Source organism: Petaurus breviceps, unplaced genomic scaffold (genome assembly GCF_028583685.1).
Source record: "Petaurus breviceps papuanus isolate PSGF00001 unplaced genomic scaffold, PetGlider_PUasm1.0 98, whole genome shotgun sequence".
Lineage (NCBI taxonomy): Eukaryota > Metazoa > Chordata > Mammalia > Diprotodontia > Petauridae > Petaurus > Petaurus breviceps.
The window spans coordinates 30,514,251-30,535,265 of NW_027187460.1; positions in this window are offsets into that span (position 1 = coordinate 30,514,251).

The window sequence follows — 21,015 nt, forward strand, 5'->3', positions numbered from 1 at the left end:
CCTCCAAAAAAAAAACAGAAGAGGAAGAAGTTCCCATCCCAGGAGGGTTGGGGCTGGGGAAGTGCTCACATAGATAAATAAACCTCCTGTGATTCACAGCCCTGTTTCTCTGAGGTCATCATGCCTTCACATCATTATCCTCCTCCTCCTCATTATTGTAGGCAGCATTTACATAGCTCTTTAGGGTTTGCAAAGTACCTTACATGTGTTATCTAATTTGATCCCCCCAACCCTGTGAGGTAGTTGCTGTTATTATCCCCATTTTATAGATGAGCAAATTGAGGCACACACAAAAAAAGTTAAGTGACTTGCCCAAGACTGTTTCTACCTTCCTTTTTCATGGTATCATACAGATCATTCAATTCAGTTGTTTTTCATTTTTGTCTTTAAAGACCCCATTTGGGCAAAGATTTGGAAGTGGTTTGGCATTTCCTTCTCTAGATCATTTTGCAGATGAGGAAACTGAGGCGATGGGAGTTAAATGACTTGTCCAGGGTCATACAGCTAGTAAATGTCTGAGGCCACATTTGAACTCAGGACTCCTGACTCCAGCTTCAGCCACTGTGACACCTCAAGATAGGATTTTACCTCAAGTTTTCCTGACTTCAAGTCCAGCTCTCCCTCTTCTATAACTTAGTAAGTTCAATATGACTAAACTTTATGCCTTTGCCTAATTACATTGTTACCTAACTCAGGGGACCATAGAAACTAGTAGTACAGAAATAATGGCACACAGAAACTGTGCGGACAGTCTCATTTTATTCCTCACACCAGGTCCATATTTTGATGAATTTTAGGAGGTATTATATCTGGTCTTTCTCTGATGTATAGTTGTCTCAGTGCAGGGTACTTGAAAAGGAGAGGGCAAGGGAATTAAAATCTCTCCTTCCTTTCCTCCAGTGATTCTGTATTCTAGATTCTATTATTGCTGCTATTGACCCATATATATAAAACAGACAGGACACATCTCTGAGGAACTTCCCCTTGGATGCATAACAATGTTGGAACTGGAAGGGACCTGAGAGATTATCTAGCCCAACTGCCTCATTTTACATGTTACAGCATTCTAGGATTACTTCCCCAACTCCTACTAGGACTAGCAGGTTGAATTCCCACAGGGCAGCTTACTATTTCTCCCTTTAGGGTAACCCTGAGCAGTTGGTATTTTTAGTACTAGTGCTTACAAGCCCCCATTGGTGTATTCCCTGTTGATTATCAGCCAGAGTTTATTGACTTTTTTAAAACCCTTTGCACTCCGAACCATTCTGGACATTGGCTACCAGCTACTCGATGCTACTTTGTAGCAGAAACGTGCATTTACAGACCCTCGTATTATTTAGTATAATTTTGGAACCAAGTAACGTATTATAATGATATTGGACTTATATGAATTGGGTCACATCGAGGAATGTATATTTGAAAAAAAACAATATTTTATTGTTTATAATTTTGTACAGTATGATAAGTTTTGAAACACTCCCCAATATGCATTGCAGGCTGATTAGTGCATGTTTGACAGTAATAAGTGGTTTGACGCCTGCCACCAGGTGTTTTCCTGTTAGAACACACAATGCAGTCCCGTTTTCTTTGTCCCACCTCGGGAATATGTAGTTTATTGTTTAATCTATTGTCCGCAGAAGATGTGGATGGATGCATTCTCGATACACGAAAATCGCCCTTTAATTGGTCAACAAGTGTCTTGACAAACTTGTGGTGTGTCATTGGCATTTCATTAATTGTTTGTTTTTCAATGCGATACATTATGTATGAGTTTATCACACACATTTCCAACCCCCCAAAAAATAACTTCACCATTTGAGCGATTTACAGAGGAAACAATACGTCGAAGCGTATTGATCCGCACGATCCACACCACCCATATTTGCCGTATATTCTAACACCATTTCAGGCTTACTGACTGTTACGATATGTCCACAGCGTAATGTTCTCTGGGTAGATTGTAGGTTTGTATTATAATAATTGGTGAGCATGGTAATAATTCTTTTATCTTTCCACACAAGAAGCGTAGTATTATTCTTTCTGTATGCAACTGTTTTATTGGTTGAAAATTTTGGTTTTTTTATTTGTGTCAGTACGCCTTTTCGATTTATCTTTATAGTGCCAGTAAGATGACAATTCATCTTTAGCAGTTCTTCCGCTAAAAGGATGCTGGTATAGTACCTGTCAGTGAACATGTGGTATCCTTTTGCATCAGGAACTCTTTCTAATAATTTCTTGAATAAATGTAGCGGAATCCTGGAATACCACTTGTGCCAAGCTGACTTTCGGGAAAGCTGTTTCTTTCCAATTTCTTCTTTGGCATAATTGTTTGTCTCTTTTATTATGCTGTCTACTAATTCTTCAGTAAAATATAATGTGAAATAGTCTATGGGCTCTTTTATGTTACTCGGGACTTGTGGTCCGGCTATTTCTTCGTGTAAATCAAAATTTATCGTGGCTGGAGGAACGTCCGATTCGGTAACATCTTTCCACTCTTCACTTGACGATACGTTGTCATGTTGCCGTGTGTTTTCTTCCATACTACTATTATCGCTTTCGCTATCTATGCGAACAATTCGTCGCCTTCTAGGTTGAACGATATCACTATCACTGCTGTTGTTTTGTTCTACAGTTAGTCTTTCTAACGTGTCTGTATAGAGGTCTATCTGGAGCTCATCTTCACTACTACTTGTGTCATGAGACTCATTCGTGGTTGGACGCTTTGCCATTGTTCTAATAAAAAATATGAATAAATGCATGGGTTGAAAATTTCTAATTGTTATTACTAACTGACAAGATGATATTTACCAAAATAGCTTTCACCAAACAATTTATTCACTAAGAAAAGAATCACTTTTCCGATTTTCTCACTCGTTAGATCTATGTGCACTGCTCGAAGCTTCAAACCAAAATGAGCTCAGCTTTGAAAATCTTTTCCTCCAGATGTAGACTTGTTTATTTGTAATTATATATCTCACTATACAGTGCGCGCTATGTTCGAAAACCGACCTTTCTTCTACAAACTCCCCTTATCGCTCTTTTCAAGTGGCGTCGCGAAGTGCTCGGACTGTCATGAGCACGCATCTCACGTTCTCGTCTGACACAAAACCCACTGACATTTCTTGTATATATCTTAGTAATTTTACGATATTTTGATTTAATTTCTTGTGCCATTTCAAGATAAAACTTCAGGGAAACATGCATGTCTCAAAAAGTTGCATTGAAATAACTCAATTCCCCGTAATCACTAATAAACTGCAATGTCCCCTGAGAGGGGACAGCAGAGTGCAAAGCATTAAAGGATTATTTCTCTAAGCAGGTATAGCTATAACAAAAACATCCCTTGAAAACACAGGTCACACTTCCTCCTTGCACTCACAAGGTTCCTGAGAAGGGTGAGCACAATTATAGAGATCCCATGAGGCCAAAGGGTAACTTCCCAGCTCCTGGCTAGTGAAAATCTTTTTCTCCTTTCACCAAGAGATCCTCATGGAATTCTACTTTGGTGTAGCTTTCTGCTGGGCTCGGACATCCATTACCATGTAGAATCCTGAAGCTGCCTTTCTTCATTGTGTCTAACTCGTCCTTGATGTGTCTGTCAGGTGCTGCCATCAGCTACTGTGGGTCAAGTAGACATTGCTACCTTGACAATGAGAAGTCCAGATCTTCCAACCTTTGAAGTTCACAAGGTTGTCATCACCTGGAAAATTTCTTTGACTACAACTCAACTAGCTAGCTGCCAAAAAGATTGAAGCCCTAGTCCTCCCCAACCCCTAGACTGACTTGCTCTTTTATTCAAAGCCCCCAGAGGGTGTGATGGATCCTCTCTATCAATAGAAAAATGTTTCTTATATAGTATCAGATCAGATGATCAAAGAACTTCACTCCTCTGAAATGGATTAAGGAGTTATTTATACCTTTGATTAATTGGTTTCAGTAAGAAATCTAGATCTTACATGTATAACCTGTTTTAGATTGTTTACCATCTCAGGGAAGGGGGAGAGCAAGGAGGGAGAGACAGAGTTTGGAATTCAAAACTTTAAAAATATATTTAAAATTGTTTTAACATATAATTGGGAAAATATCAAAATATTTGAAAATTTAAAAGAAGTCTAGGTCTTCTGCTTTGAGATTAATTGGGTTTGAGGTGAAAACTCCTATGCTTGTATGCAAATAGATTATCAATCAACAACCATTTGTTTATTAAGTACACAAGCTATGTTCCAGACTTTGTGCTAGGCATAGGAGATTAAAAGAAAAGTGTAACAGTTCCTACCTTCAAGAAGCTTACATTTTATCAGGGGAGACAGTGTGTGTGTGTGTGTGTGTGTGTGTGTGTGTGTGTGTGTGTGTGTGTGTACAAAATAAATACAAAAGGAAAATTTATGGAGAGAGGTCAAGGCATTAGCTGGCTGGGGTGAAGGGGAATCAGGGAAGGCTTCATGTCAAAGGTAACACTAGCAAAATTCCAAAAGAAATAGACAATTCCAAGAGGCACAGGTGAGGAAGGAGTACATTCCAGGCAGGAAGGGGGCAATCAGTGCAAAAGCATGGATATAGGAGATAGAATCTATATATAAGGACAGCAAAAAAGCCAGATGAGGAAACTGAGGCCCAAAAAGGTTAGCTGACTTTCCTACACAGACCACAGAGGTGGCATTAGAGGAAGAAAAGAGAGTGTTGTCTGTAGAGACTGATGTAGATTTAGAGAGCAGTCAATCAGCCCAGATTTTAACACAGCAAGTATGTTACAGAGCTAGAACTCCAGCTGGGCTCTCCAGGACTCCAAGGCCAGTACTGACAAATATACAACCCTCAGTGACCTAGACTGGCTGGCTCTTGATAAATGTTTATTGAATTGAACTGAATTGACATTTGCCAAATGCCCACCATAAAGAGAGCAGTGTATGTTTTATCCATATGTAAAACCCCAGGGAAATGCATGAGAAACTGTTTAAGAAAAATGATCTGTTATCTCAGGGTCACAAGTGATGCCCTGTTCTCAGTCCAGCCAACACAAATTCTTGGGATGATGTAACCAAAAGCTACATGTTAAATAAAGCAAATCTATTGTGGGGGAGGGGAGGAGAGAGAAGGAGAAGGGGAGGAAAGGAGAGAGGGAGGAAGGCTGTTCTCTCAAAAGCCAGCTCTCCTGCAGCCTTATAGGAATTCTAGGCTTTCATTCAAATGCTTCTCCATCCTCTGCATTTGTCTTTTGTTTCCCTTAAATACATTCATGACTATTTCTTCCCTTTTGCTTTTTTATAATTTATTTTAAAAGTTGGGCCTTGGATTCAGAACTCTCAAGTAATCGTTATCAAAAAGAAAACAGCCCTCTAAGAAAACAGACAGCTAGGTCAGGGCGTAGATAGAGCCCCGGCCCCAGTGTCAAGAAGATGTGAGTTCAGATTCTGCCTCAGACACTTACTGTAGATAGACGTGTGACCCTGGCCAAGTCATTCAACCTACATCTCCCTCAGGTTCTTCATCTGCAAAATGGAGATTATAGTAGCACATACCTCCCAAGGTCATTGGGAGAATAATATGGGATAACATTTGTAAAGTGCTTTGCAAACCTTCCAGTGATATATTTATCTCTGTATATAAAGCTTATAGCCATAAGAAGAGGGAGAGAGTTATAACAGAAGATCCAAACACATACTGTGACAATTCTGTTTAGGCACCCAGCCCCAAAGGGGAGGCTTCCTTTGTAATCTCCCCAAATGTCAGCCCTATCCAATTCTGAAAGCCATTAATGGCCAAGCAAAGTCCAAAATGGGATGTGAAGAGGAAGATAGGGCTGCCGATAAGTCCCTTCCTGAAAGAAAACAATGGAATCCATTAGTAAATACGTCTGGCTTTTAAGAACTTATCTATGGTGAGACTGAAAGGCCTAGGAGCCCAGAAGAACTATTTCTCCAAGTGAGTTTGTTTACTGGTTTCTGTCAGAGCCAAAATTACGGACGGTTTTGAAGGGTCCCAAGTTTCCCTGATTTAAGTACCTAGGTAACAAGCATTTATGAAGTGTTTATTATGTGCCAAGCATTGTGCTAAGGTCTGGGGATACAAATCCAAGCAAGGACTATGAGTGGAACCATAGCCATCGCTCTCCAAGAAACGAAGAACGAAACTGGAGCAGCAAAAGTCGTCTTTCAGTTCTCTTATCGATAAGAAAATTGAGACCTAGGGAGTCAATGAGCTTACCTAAGGGGACACAGGCAGCTGTTAGAGGAGGAAAAGGTGAGTTGTCAAAAGAGAATAATGAAAATAATGGAAAAGAGAATGGATGCATGGGGAAACTCACATACGCTGTGTGACCTTGGGCAAGTCACTTAACCCTAATTGCCCTCCAAAAAAAAAAAAAAGAAAAGACACATACTGAAAATGGACGTAAGGACAGATTATAGAGTGTCAGAAGGGCTAACATCCAGAATTAGGTGAAGTTAGCGAGAAAAACTGAGGACCAGAAAGGACTGTTTAGGGATTGTTTGTTTAGGTTTTCTTGACTTGTACTGGAGGGAAAGAGGAGGATTGACAAAGGGATGGAAGCGCTGCCAGGTCTGAATAGAATGATGGTAACAGAAGGAAGGAAGGCATAGATATTCAACTGTGATTTTGCTATAAAATAGAGATAATAATAGCATCTACCTCCCAGGGTTGTTGTGAAGATAAAGTGAGATATTTATAAAACACTTTGTAAGCCTTAAAGCTCTCTTTAAATGCTATTGTATTATTATCATTATTATTCCATGTCAAGAATGATGTCACAAGTGGAAGTAACAAATATGACTAAGAAAATATTAGAAGAGCATCTGACTGCCCTTAATGAGTTCAAATCCCTTGGCAGAGATGAACCATATCTGTAGTTAAACACCTGAATGATGCTCAGTCACTCTCCATGATCTTTGAAAGTTCACAGAGAGAGAATGTGAAAGATACTACAGGTTTGGAGAAAGGGAAACATTCCAGTTTTCATAAAGGGAAGAGAATGTAGTCTGCAAACTGTAGACCTTGAGTTTGATTGCTGGAAAAAATCCTGGGACCTATCATTCCAGGAACATCAAGAAAAGAAAGAAATTAACACAAAGAACAAGTATGGCATCAACAAGATGAAACCATTTTTAGACTAATCTCATTTCCATTTTCATCCAAAGCTGCTAGATTATTAGGATCAGGGGAATGCTGTGGAAATGTTTTAGCAAAGCATTAAACCAAACCTATCACAATATTCTTGTGATTAAGATGGAAAGAAGTGAACTAGACACAGTTAGGTGGATTTGGAATGGTTTGAATGGCTGGACCCAGAGTAGTCGCTAATGTCTCAGTATTAAATTAGGAGGAGTTTTCCAATGTACCCAACCCTACCTTCTATATATAAACACAGACGTGCATATGTAGAAACTGCAACCTTGGGCAAGCCTCCATGAACATTTTCCCATGACTCTTTCCTAGCAAATAGTAGTCTCCCATCAGATCTCATCACATTCTTCTCATGCATTTATCTTATTCTAGTTTTTATTATATTTATTTGTGTATATGTCTTACTAGCCCTACTAGACTATGAATGCCATGAAAATAGAAAGGTTTATATTTTTAATCTTCCCAAGTACTTAACACCAAGAATCACACAGAGTCAGTGCTTTTGGGTGAATGAATTCAGAATTCACGTTCAAAGTCTAAACAACTGCAGCCAATCACCCAAGTTCACTCTATTTCCAATGCAGATCATTGTCTCCCTGGCACACTCTCTCATCCCAGAGAAGCCCATACTCTCCTCTTAACTCTACCCTAGTTCCAACAGCCAATCCAGGTCAAACTACAGTAAGTTTCTCTTTCCTGGGGTAGCCATAGGGATGTCTTTTCATTCCTACTTCTATTCCTCACACAGACTGAGCTATACTCAAACAAGAGGTCTTTTCTCATGACTGGCTTCCTCTGAATTAAAAAGAAATTTCTCTATCTTTGCTCTATTCTTCAGGGGTATGCTAAATTGTCCTGTTCCCATTCCCACATAGAGAGCAGCCTGTATTATTCTCTGTGAATCAATTAACATTTAGCATTTAATTATAGTTGGAGTCAGGTATGAATTGAATTCAATGGCCATGGCAATCCCTTTCTAATTATTCTTAAATTATCTTTCCTGGATCTATTTTCCAAGTATCCTGTATTTCCTATTTAATATTTTCTTCTAATTTTTTTTGGTCTTTTTACTTTGTTTTATTGTTTCTGGATGTCTCATAAAGTCACTAGCTTCTACCTGACAAATTCTGATTTATTTATTTATTTTTAAAGCAATTGGGGTTAAGTAACTTGCTCAAGGTTACACAGCCAGTTATTTCTGGGTGTGGTGCTAAGTATCTGAGCCCGGATTAGATCCCTCAGGTCATCCCAACACTGGGGCCAGTGCTCTTACTTGCTGAGCCACCTGGCCACCCTTACAAATTCTGATTTTTAAGGAGCTATTTTCTTCAGTATTTTTTATGCTTCTTGTCCCAACCTGGCAATTCTCTTTTCATAATTTTCTTACATTGCTCTCACTTCTTTTTTGTAATTTTCCCTCTACTGCTCTTACTTGATTTTTAAAAGTCTTTTTTCCTCTTTTTAAAAATCTTATTATTTTGCTCTTCTAGAAATACATGTTGTGTTCAATCTACATTTTTCTTTGAGGCTTTGCTTATAGATGTTTTCAAGTCATTGCCTTCTTCTGAGTTTGTGTCTTGAGCTTCCCTGTCACCATAGTAGAGACCCCTGCTCCCTCAAAACAGGGACTACTCCTCTCTGCTTTGGAACTGTAACCCAGAACTAGGTAATGGACAACAGAATTGCCAGATGGCACCAAATCCTGCTTCCAGTGCTAATCCTGGCGATCCCTGGGATCTCTTCTGACCAGGTGTTCAGCTCACTGCTGCTGCTACTACTATAGCACAAAGCCAGTGCCACTACTGCCATTCAGTGATTCTAGCCAATCCCCACCCCAGTGTCCATAGACCTTTCTTTCTGTCTTCCTATGCTATCCTAGGCTGGGAAAAAAAATGATTCACTGTGACTTTTTGCTGATTTTCCATCTCAGAATTCAGTTTAGAATGGTTTTTAAATTCTTGTAGAAGAGATGTATCAGGAAAACTTAGCAAGAATGCTGGCTTCTACCATCTTGTCTCTGCCCCTCAAATTTTTCCAGTCATGAAATTCTGTGATTCTGTGATGGCATGGTGATGCTGAAAGACTGGTAGATTCTGAGTTAGAAGGTTGGCTCCAAATCCCAGGTCTGCTACTAAGAAAGTCTCTTCTCTTCTGTGGGTTTGGTTTCCTCATGAAACCAAAGAGGGAAAGAGAGTAGGACAAGATGATCTCTAGGGTACATTTCCACTTTAAATCTTATAATCATAGTCCCAGGTTCATCAACTACTAGCTAAGTGGCATAATGGTCAGAGCATGGGACTTGAAGTCAGGAAGACCTGAGTTCAGATTCATCCTCAGAGACTTACTAACTTCATGAACCTAGATTATTCATTTGACCTCAGTCTGCCTCAATTTCCACATCTGTAAAATGGTGATAATAAAAAAAAAGAATAACTACAGAAGTCGCCTATTCTATCTAAGTGTTACAGTGAAAATAGCACAGGACTTAAGAGTTAGGAAGACCAGAGTTCAAATCCATCCTCAACCAATTAGTAGCTAGGGAACCCTGGACAAGTCACTTAAGTTCTATTTGCCTCCATTTCCTTATCTGTAAAATAGGGATATTAATGGCACCTACCTCCCAAGATAGTTGTAAGGATAAAATGAGAAAACATTTTTAAAGCACTTTATAAGTGCTATATAAAGCACTTAAAGTACTATATAAATTCTAGCTTTTATTATTTAAAATTATTGGATAGAGCACCAGGACTGGAGTCAGGAAAACCTGAGTTCAAATTTGACCTCGGATATGTACTAGCTGTGTGACCCTGGGCAAGTCACTTCACCCTGTTTCCATCAGTTTCCTCATCTGTAAAATGAGCTGGAGACGGAAGAAGTAAACCAATCCAGTATCTTTGCCAAGAAAATCCCAAATGGCCTCAGAAAGACTCGGACATGACTGAAACAACTCAAGAACAACAGATACAGATATAGAGTGGGAAGTAACTGAATAGGTCATCTAGTCCCAACCCCTCATTTTGTAAATGACACAGTCAAGGACCTGCTTTGCCTACCTCACAGACTTGCTCTGAGGATGAAATGAGAGGGTCTGTGAAGGTTTTTATTTTTTGCAGTGTTAAAGTACTACAAAAATGCAGCATCTTGTTAAATTATATAAATATAAACAAGTATATAAGCTGATTTGGAGCATTCCCTTCCCTCAGAGGAAGAGGGTATTGTAGGAAAAAACATGGAATGATGGATGTTTTTTATGCTTATCTGACATGCAACTACTCACCCAACACTGGCATATTCATAAAATGTTTTTTGTCTCTACCTCAACACCAAATTCACAGATTCTACATTCTTTGATTTTTATGTATTTTTTGGAGGGGGAAAGGCAAGGCAATTGGGGTTAAGTGACTTGCCCAAGGTCACACAGCTAGTAAGTGTGTCAAGTGTCTGAAGGTCAAATTTGAACTCAGGTCCTACAGACTCCAGGGCCGGTGTTCTATTCACTGGACCACCTAGCTGCCTCAGACTCTAGATCCTTTGGGCTACTCTGAAATGGTCCGGACTTTGGTAGAGCTAATTTACTGGGTTATAATTATATTTGTGGCTTTATTCCTCAGGTGACAGTACAGTGACATGTCTCCTCATACCCATTTTTGCATGTGAATGTTCCATGAATGCTCCAACAGAGGTTTGTTATCTATTAATAAATCCTGCAGCTGTATAGAAGTAGCTGTGGTTGTCTTGAGACCTACTCCTTGAGACCTGAGCTAACTCATGCCCACATACACACATGAATGCACATAAACGCACAGATGCACACACAATATACATATACACATATGCTCAGGCTTTTTCTCCCATAGCTTCATACTCTGACTACCCTATAAATCCCAAAGGAAAACAAAGAGGTATATGGGATATGGGATATGGAGGATTAGCACATCTGGTGTGAGGGCTTGCCAAGCCCTTTTCAGGCCTGCTCATCCACCTGCCCACCTGTGACCCAACTCTCACCTGTGGCTCCAAGAAGCTGTAACATGTACATGGCCACACCCTGGTAAAGTTATCTCAGCAAACTGACTAAATCAGTTTGAGGGTAATCCACAGGCCTCAAACCCTTCAGTGAGTTAGGAGGGTGTCTACACCACACATATGAAGATTTCCTGGGCAGCTAGGTGGCATAGTGAATAGAGCATCAGCCTTGGAGTCAGGAGGACCTGAGTTCAAATCTGACCTTAAACAGTTGACACTTACTAGCAGTGTGACCCTGGGCAAGTCACTTAATCCCAATTGCCTTGCCTTCCCCCCTCAAAAAAAAGAAAAGAAAATAAAGACTTCCCCCAGTGAAATGGATGGATGAGAACAATTTTTCCAAAACGACCATGACGATGGCTGAAGCAGCTGCTCTGGGGCACTTAGAGCTTGATCAGACACCAATGATGCCAAGTCGTCCACTGCATCCCAAGCCATCACTAGTCATCTTGACTTTTGTCCTGCCAGTGGACTTTGATGACTTAGGCAGAGAAAGTGGGGCTGATGACTTTGGGAAACTCTTCTTCACTTAAATTCAATTCATACCCAAGTCAAGATATCACCTGTGATGTCACTGGTCCTCTTCAAAGATGAAGAAAGAACAATAGCCCCAAAGAAAAAAAAATCCTCCTTAACGTCCACTTCAACTCCTTGAGAATGTGAAGCAAAGTGTAGGGAGGTGGGCTCAAGCTAAGGAGAAATAGTGAGCAGATCAATGCACACACCCCTCTAGTAAGTGCCTACTGCACAGGACTCTGTACTCTAGGGGAAAGAGGCTTAGATGAGAAAGACATAGTAACCTACCCTCCTGTTATTTGTCTAGTGAAGGGATAACACACCAGCCCAGGATGGTTTTAATACAGAATATTATATGAGGAGTGCATTAGAGAGATGTGAAACAAAGGGTGCTGCTTGAGTTAGCTGGGTTGGTGACTCTTCTGTTCAGGAACCTGTCTTGATCCTTTCATCTGGACTGCTGATTTCTTACATTATTCAGTGTCTGCAAATCCACACAATTCTGTGGTTTCATCAAACATGCATCATACACAGTGCCATATGGTCATTTTAGTATCTGGCATGGCCTATCATTGTGCAGAGCCTCCCAAAGAGCCCTCCACCCCACCCCACCAAAGTTTTATAGGTCTCAACCACAGGCCAAGTTTTAAAGCACATTTTTTGCCCTGTTAATGAAAACCATCATTTTTAAAGTTCAGTAATTAGAAAAGGCATCTTTTCCTAGTCAAATGATAGGTTGTACTTATGAAACCAAGGAACAGAAAGATCTGAAAAGAAACTCTCACCCTCTTTCTTATCACTAACTAGTATAGGATGCACTGTTTGGGTAGTTTTATTTACTTTTTTAAGCACTGACATCCCTTTCAGATCAGAACTCCTGGCTTTTAAGTGTAAAGACAAATGCAGAAATTGTTCAAATGAATCACAGAATTGAGGAAAGGGTGATCTGGATAGAGTTAAGAATCCCAGAGCGAACTCTAAGGGAGGAAAGACTGGTGAATAAATGAGAGGGGAAGATTAAAGTCTACAAGTGACTGAGATAGACAAGGAGTAAGGCCATGCTACCTCCTGGCCCTATGAGTCCAAGGACAAGAGAAGAAATGGTCCCCATTAGAGAGGGGGGTGGGTATTAGGCAAGGGATGGGCATCTGATTAGTGTCAAAAGATAGAATAGGTTTAAAAGGCATAAAGAATAACAACAATGATGGTGATACACCTATATGTTGCCTTAAAACTTACAAAGTGTTTCCCTCACAACCTGTCTATCTAATAGTCAAGAGAGTAGAATTTAAAGTGGGTATTATCACAGCTTTATGTCTTTACATTTTGGATGCTGGGATTTGCCCCTGGAACGTGTATACATCCCCAGGGCTTTTCTTCAAAAGACCTATCCCAATATTTGGAAAAAATGGTTTCTTTTATATCCATATCTCAGAAACTGTACTGACCCTTGTTTGTCAAACTCAGATATTTGGAATGATAACTTTGAAAAAAGTAAACTGATTTTTCATTATAAAAAACCCAACATTCTACCCCCCCCCCCGTGACTCTGAGGAAATTGCCTTTCTTTGTATTCCCCAGTGCTTAACACAATGCCTGGCAGAAACACTTAAATGTTTGATGAAGGACTGAGAGGCTGTTTAATTAATAATGATCACTATCATCATCATCATCATCATAGCTGCCATTTATACAGTGTTTTAAGATTTACAAAGCACTTTGCAAATACCATCTCATTTGATCTTCACAACCACTCTGTGAAGTAAATGCTACAGATATTATTATTTCCATTTTATAGATGAAGAAACTGAGTGTCAGAGAGGTTAAGTGACTTATCCACAGTCACACAGTTAGTAAGTATTGCATTGAGGATTCAAAACCAGCTCTCTCCTGACTCTAAGTCCAAGACTCTTCACTGCCTTTTCCTAATTTCCTTTTGTCTTAGTCTTCTGAAGATATAGAGGACCACAAAACTGCATTCCAACAAGAATCCTTCATTTTCTTGATAACAGCAATCAAGTCATCCATTAGAGTTTTCTTCCTTGAATTAAACAATCTTAACTCTTACATTATCAGTACACAAGTTGTGAAATTGGAGGGTGCTATTTAGAACCAATAATTTTAAAGTGTGGTATAAATGGAGGCTCTTTCCCCCTTATCTTGAACCAATTATAGCAGATTCCTGCACTAGACAGTCAAGATTTTATATCTCCAGAGAACTCTAATAGTAGGTATATCCTTGGAAGTTAACACGTTAAGAGCAGATATCCAAGTAGAAGAAGAAAGAAAAAAAGAGAGAAAAATAATAAATCCATTCTATAAACCAAAACATGATTAATTCTTCCAAGGCACTGCTTTCATCATATCCCTACTCAAAAAACCTACAATGGTAACCCATTGTAGAATTACAGAATCTTAGAGTTGTAAGTCATGATATCCTAGTAAATGTTTAACAACCTGCTCTCTGAAGTTATGCTTCCTTACCATAGTATAGCTTTCACCCCCTTTCTCTCTTCCCCCAATTCTTTCATTACAGTAAATTCTTTTTAGCTGGGTTGTCCAGCTGCTAAAAAGTCTTGGATGAGTAAGTAGCAATGATCTATTCAAAGATCCATTCAAGTTGTGGGAACATCTCTGTATATGATCCTTGTGCCATATTTCAAAAAGGAAAAAGAATGAATTAATTCATATTGTGCTAACATTACCCTTAATGTAAAGCAATAAGGGTTAAGTATGCATTATTTTTGAAGACTGACAAAATTACAGAATCCAAGCTCAACATTGCCATAGATGTATGGACCATAATGGAAACAGTATGAATTGAAGTGTAAATAATTTCTCTTTATTAAGGGCAATATTAAAATAATGATTTTATATGAAAAACAGAATCTGATCTCTGAAAAAAATATACACACTTTTTTTAAGTTTAATCTGCATTATTAACATTTTCTCCTTGATTTCATTGAGTCTACACAATCAACAAAACAATAAATCAAGCCCTGTTTTGTACCCTCTGCTGATTTCAGAGGTGTAAATGCTCACACTGAAAATTTAACAATAGACTCCTATGAGCCTATTTAACTGGTTCCAACACAACTTTGGTTGCAAAGAACCTCAAAGTCATTTTGTCCAACCCAGACCCAAGTACGAACTCTCTCTATCATTTCCTCAGCAAGTAGTCTCATAGCCTTTGCCTGAAGACATTGGTGAGGGGAAACCCATTACCTCCAAAGGCAGCCCATTTCATTTTGGAGGAGTTCCAATTGTTAAGAAGCATTTTCTTATATCAAAATTAAATTCGTCTCTTTACAACTTCCATCCACTATCCACATTGAGCCATATCACATGGGGAACCTATATTGAGCTCCCAGTCTTCTAAAAAGCTCCCATATCTTTTTCAAGAGAATTGCCATGTATGTAGGATCCCATGACTCTATGACCCTAGATCTAGAATTCTTTCCTCTGGTCATTAGAGTTCATCTAAGTTTGGCAATCTTTTAATGTTTTCATTTACATTAGTGTAGTCATTGTGTAGATTGTTCTTCCTTCGTTAGGCATCCATTCCAAGTCTTCCCATGTGTTTCCAAATTCCTCATCCATCATTTCTTACTGCGCAGAAATATTTTGTTACCTTAAAATCTCATAATATACTTCATACACTTGTGACCTTGATTTTTTAACTCTTTTAAAACATTACACTTATCTCTATTCAATGTCACTTTACTAAGTTTAGCCCAATATTCTAGTTTTTCAGTTGTTTTAAATCCTTATTCTGTCATCTGACATGCTAACTATGCTGTCTTTGTGTTATCTCCTAATATGAATAGCATGCCTTCCATGCCTGTACCCAAGGCATCAACAAAGATTCTAAGTATCACAGGGCAAAGATAAACCTTTGCTGCACTTCACAGTGAGAAAAATAATTATTAATAACCAATGATTTGAGGAGATCCAGAGTTTCCCCCTTTTTTAAAAATCTTGATTTTAAAAGTTCAATCTCTTGAAGGAAATTTCTGATGAGATTGTACTTTCTTATTCGGACTCCACCCAGGTGGAATAATCATTGTGTTCTTCACAGACTTGGGGAGGGCATAAATTTCTTTGAATAAATTGCTAAGACTGGGAGTGGTCTGGGTATAGAGATAGTCTCTCTGTCCAAGGGTGACATGATGTCGCTTTCTGCCACTCATTGTAATATTCATTCTCTCATTAATTGTTAACCAATCAGGCTTGATTCCCACCCTGGGAAACTCTTCAAAGAGTATATATACTATGAGCCTGGATGCCATGATTGTCTTTGGTCTAAGAGAGACAATCAAATGACCATCCTTTTATTAATAAGCATGCTGGCCTTATTAATAAAATGGTTAATTACCCAGAAACTGTCTCTCAAATCTTTTTAATCACCACAACTGGAGGGGTCCTTCCATGTTGACATTAAGCCATCAGTGACTGCTCTTGGGGTACTGTTGTGATCATGACAAAAGACAATGTGTACAAAGCATTTTTGCAAACTGCAAAACCATTCAATGAATTTTAGCTACTATTATTTCTACATATTATCCTCATAATCAATCTGCGATATAGAGAAGATAAGTATTATGTTTTACAAATGAAAAGAAGGATGCAAAAAAAGATATCAACTGTCTTGTCCACTTCATTTGGTTAATACCTGGAGGAATGAGGAGAAGCTCAACCTCCAGTCATCTGGTTCTTGATCCAGCCTCCCTTTGCTGGACAACACCTGTTTGTTCATTTATCCAGCTTCATGGTTGCTTTTAGTTCTTATTCCTTGGCCATTTCTCCCACCCTACAGATAACCCTTGATAACAAAGAAAAACATTTAACCAACTGACTTCAGAGGCCTGGTCTGCCTGTGTGTATCAGATTTCATACCAGTAATACCCCCTCTCTCTTCTGCAGGGAGAGAGGTGTGTGTTACTTTTTTTTTTTGGAGGGCAATTGGGGTTAAGTGACTTGCCTAAGGTCACAAAGCTAGGTTTTGTGTGTGTGTGTGTGTGTGTGTGAAGTGTCTGAGGCCAGATTTGAACTCAGGTCCTCCTGACTCCAGGGCCAGTGCTCTACTCACTGTGCCACCTAGCCGCCCCAAGGTGTGTATTTCAATATCAGTTTTCCAGAAATGAAGTTGATCATGAGATCATGGGATCTAGACCTAAAAAGTGAGATGACCTCCAAGGTCGAAAAGTCCCATCCCCTCATTTCCCAGATGAGGAAACTGAGATCCCAAAAGGTCTCATCTGTATCACAGTATCCCAACTTAATTCAAATCCCACCTCTGACACTTACTGTCTGTGTGATAATAATCTTAATCTCCCTTTTTCTCACCGGTAAATGAGAGAATTGGAGTTGAGGACAGCTGCGGTTCCTTCCAGCTCCAGCTCTGTGATCCTATGACCCCACGATTCTTAGTCCAGCACTCTGTCCCCCGGTCTTTGGTGCTCATCCAGCAGCCTTTTTTCATTGTCACCATTTATACTGTTGTATATATTGTTCTCCAGCTTCTGCTTACTTCATTCTGCATCTAAGTCTTCTCATGTGTCTCCAAATTCCTCAAATCAATTGCTTCTTACTGCACAGAAATATTCCATTACATTAATATCTCATGATTCATTTGGTCATACCACAATTGACGGGTACTCACTTTGTTTCAGTTGGTTTTTTTTTTTTTTGCTACCACAACATTGCTTCTATGAATAGACATATATTCACATATAATATATATTTGTATAAACATATATTAATTTATGTTATATGAATACACATGAGGCCTTTCTGAGGTCCATGTCCAGGATATGAATAGTAACTTTCCTTGTATAATTCTATATTGTTTTTCAAAATCACTGAGACAGTTCATAGTTCTACAAAAGTATATAAGTGTGCCCATCTAATATTGACTCCACATCTTTTGTCTCCTTTGTCATTTTGTGGGGACCAGATGATGACTTCAGTTTGACATAAAGGCAAATTCCCAAATAAGGGGATTGTTTGGCTATTAGAGGATATTTCCATTTGTACCTAAAGATGACCTCTTCTGTGTATGTACCACAGTGGGAAATGGCAAATATGCTTGGGTGTACTGCAGTCACACAAACACTCTGGATGAATCTTAGTGATGGAAGGGCTATTGGAGGTCATCTCATCCAACCCATTCCTGATCCATGGACACCATCTTTCACATCCATGGCAGCTGGTCATCCAGCTTCTACTTTAGAACCTCCACTGATGAAAAATTCAGTATCTCCCTCAAGTAGTCTACTTGGCTGTTGCACAGTTCTAATTGTCAAATAAGGAATTTTTTCCCTTATATTGAACTGAAATATATCTCCCTGTAACCTTCACAAGTCTGGCCTAGTTCTTTTAGGAGGGGCCAAAGAAGAACAAGTCTAATCTTTCTTCTACATAAAACTGCCCTTCAAATATTTGAAGATATTATCATGCCTCTCACCCCAAGTCTTCTCTTCCCCAGAGAATATAGGTACGATTACAGAGATTCCATTTTAAATTTTTTTCTTTTTTATTGTGAACTCATCAACAAAAAATAAACATTTGAATTCACAAGAAGTGCAAACTTCTGTTATGTGCAGTTTGTTTTTTAAAATACGTATGTGTGTGTGTGTGTATAGACATACAAAACTGCTTGATTTGTTTGCACCCCCTTCTGACATTTTGTTTTCTTCTGGGCAGTTTTAGGTGTTTTATTGGTGCTTTTTTTGCATCTTTATCGTTGTCTATAATTCCATGTCCCCATCTTCCCCGACCTGGTAGAAGGGCACTTCACTGTAACAAATACAAACAAATTGCGGTTTATTAACGTAGCAGGATATTATTGCAGAAATCTCAAATTCAAGGAAGTCTGACAATCCAAAAAATTCCTATGACTCCACCCCTACACACATACATCAGCCTCAAAAAATGTTAATCCAGGATTATAGTCTACCATTCTTAAGGATTCCAGACTCAGGGACATAAGACAGCACATTCTTTTCACAGTTGGAGATGCAGGAAAGCCTGAGTTAATGTCCCAAGGGTTCAATGTAAAGAAAGCTTGGAGACGTACGCTTCTACAAGGAGAAAGCATGGAGAATCACAGAGAAATGGACCTATAGGGGTCATTTCCTCTCTCTCTCTCTGCCTTCATACAGAGTCACAAATAATTAAACCAAAGAAGAATCTTATCTAGTGGGAGAAAATTCCAAGAGAGAGAGAGAGAGAGAGATCACTGGAGTCCAAAAGCTTCTCCCCCAGCAATTTGGAGCAGGTGATGAATATGAAACACAAAGGGCCTGTTGACAATATGGATTTGCCCCCAAATGAGGAAAGGACAGAGCCTGACATGCCCCTGGGTATTTGGGCTCTTCTTTCTCATTCCTAAAAGCCAGGACATGGAACTTATTGAGAAATTCATTCTTTAAAAAAAATCCCCCAGGGCATAATGCAGGTAAGAGGCCAGAGTTATTCAGGGGTAATACCAGGATTGGACTGTATCCCAGACTATGTACCTACTTGTTTCTCTTAAGGAACACACCTAGCTTTAGAATAGAAATAGCTGTTTTTCACTTGGCTGGACAGAAAGCCTCCCCCACAGGCCCAGGAAGTACATGCATAGGCAGAGGGTTGGATGAAGCCTCTCTAGTCCCTTCCAACTCTTAAGAATCTATGTCTCTTAGCCACTGGGCTCAGGGCCAGGTAGAATTTCCTGGGGGGAAAAATAAATTTAGGGCAACAGAAAACCATATATTTAAAAGGGTAAGGGACCCTAGAAGCTATGAAGCCTAACTCCTTTGTTTTATAAATGAGGAAACTGAGGTCCAACTGAGAAGAAAAGCAAGGAAGGGGGATTTGAACCTGAGTTCTCTATCCCCAAATGCAGGTCTCCTTCCATTGTACCATACTGAGGCAGAATTTAATGGAAAGGACATCTAACTATGAGTCAGAAGACCTAGGTTTGAAGTCCCTGCTCTGTTACTTGGTGACTGTCTCTTGGCCTCAGTTTCCTTATTTGTAAAGGCAGGTGACTGAATCAGATGCTTTTTGAAGTCTCTCCCAGCTCCAATCACAAACTAAAGTTAACCATGCTGAGACATCTAAATGATGGAGGAAAAGAGGGCTCCTGATGACACGGTTTAGAGTTTCTGGGAACCCCAAAATGTGAGGGTATAGGGCAGCATCCATCTGGAAGGAATTCACACACTCAAACTGTCTTCCAGTCAAATGGTAAAGTTTATTGTGACACCAATAAAGTGGGTAAGATTCTTAAGGAACCTGCAAACTAATGAGGATGGTGCTGATGCTTATACCCAAAAGGACACTGAAAGGAACTGGGTGGGATTAAGGAATGGAAAGTAGCCTGGAGTAGGCCAGGTGCAACTGTGAAAGGAAAGTCAAGTAAGCTAATTAGGTGATCTAGGTGGGCTGGGGCGGGCCAGGTGCCTTGGCTGAAGATGCCAGTGTTCTGGGCTGCTGAAATGTATGGCAAAATTCAGGGACTGGGTTGCTTTCAAAGACATGCCATTTCTTTAGGGGCCCAGGTCCCATCACCCCATCACTGAGATGTAGAGCTAGAAGGTACCTTCAACAATCTAGTCCCCTACCCTCCTGGTTTACAGATGAGGACACTGAGGCCCAGAGAGGTCATGTGGCTTACCTAAGATCAAACTGGAAGCAAATAGAAGAAGTAGGATTTAAATGCAGGTCTTCTAATTGCAAATCAAGGATTCTTTCCACTGTACCAGCATGTTTCCCAAGAGTTTATAAGGTCCTTTTATGGTTCTTCTTGGAGTCTCCATTTTGTAGAGGGGCTCAGGCCAGGCTTCATTCCCCTCCTTGCCCCTTTCTGGCTTCTGGACTTCAAAACCATGCCTCCACCAGCACCGTCTTTCCCAGCTCCCTTTTGTATTCTGTCTTTCCTCATTAGAACGCAAACTCTTTGATGGCAGAATCTGTCTTTCTGTTTTGTTATTTTTGCATTCACATCCCAGTGCCTAGTAGAACATGCTTAATAAAGAATGCTTGTTTCCTTTTCTTCCTTGCCCAGTAAGGGCATTGATGAAGAAGAGGAAGCTAGATTCAAACAAAGATTCCCTCTGTCATGTCTCCCTCACAGAAGACCTTTCTTGCTGGAAAGCGTCTTTTAAAGCATGAATTTCTAAGGACTGCTGCTCCCAAAGGAGTAGCTAGGTGGCACAGTGGATAGAGCACCAGGCCTGGAGTCAGGAAGACCTAAGTTCAAATCTGACCTCAGACACTTACTAGCGGTGTGACCTTGGGCAAATCACTTCATCCTGTCTGCCTCAGTTTCCTTATCTGAAAAAT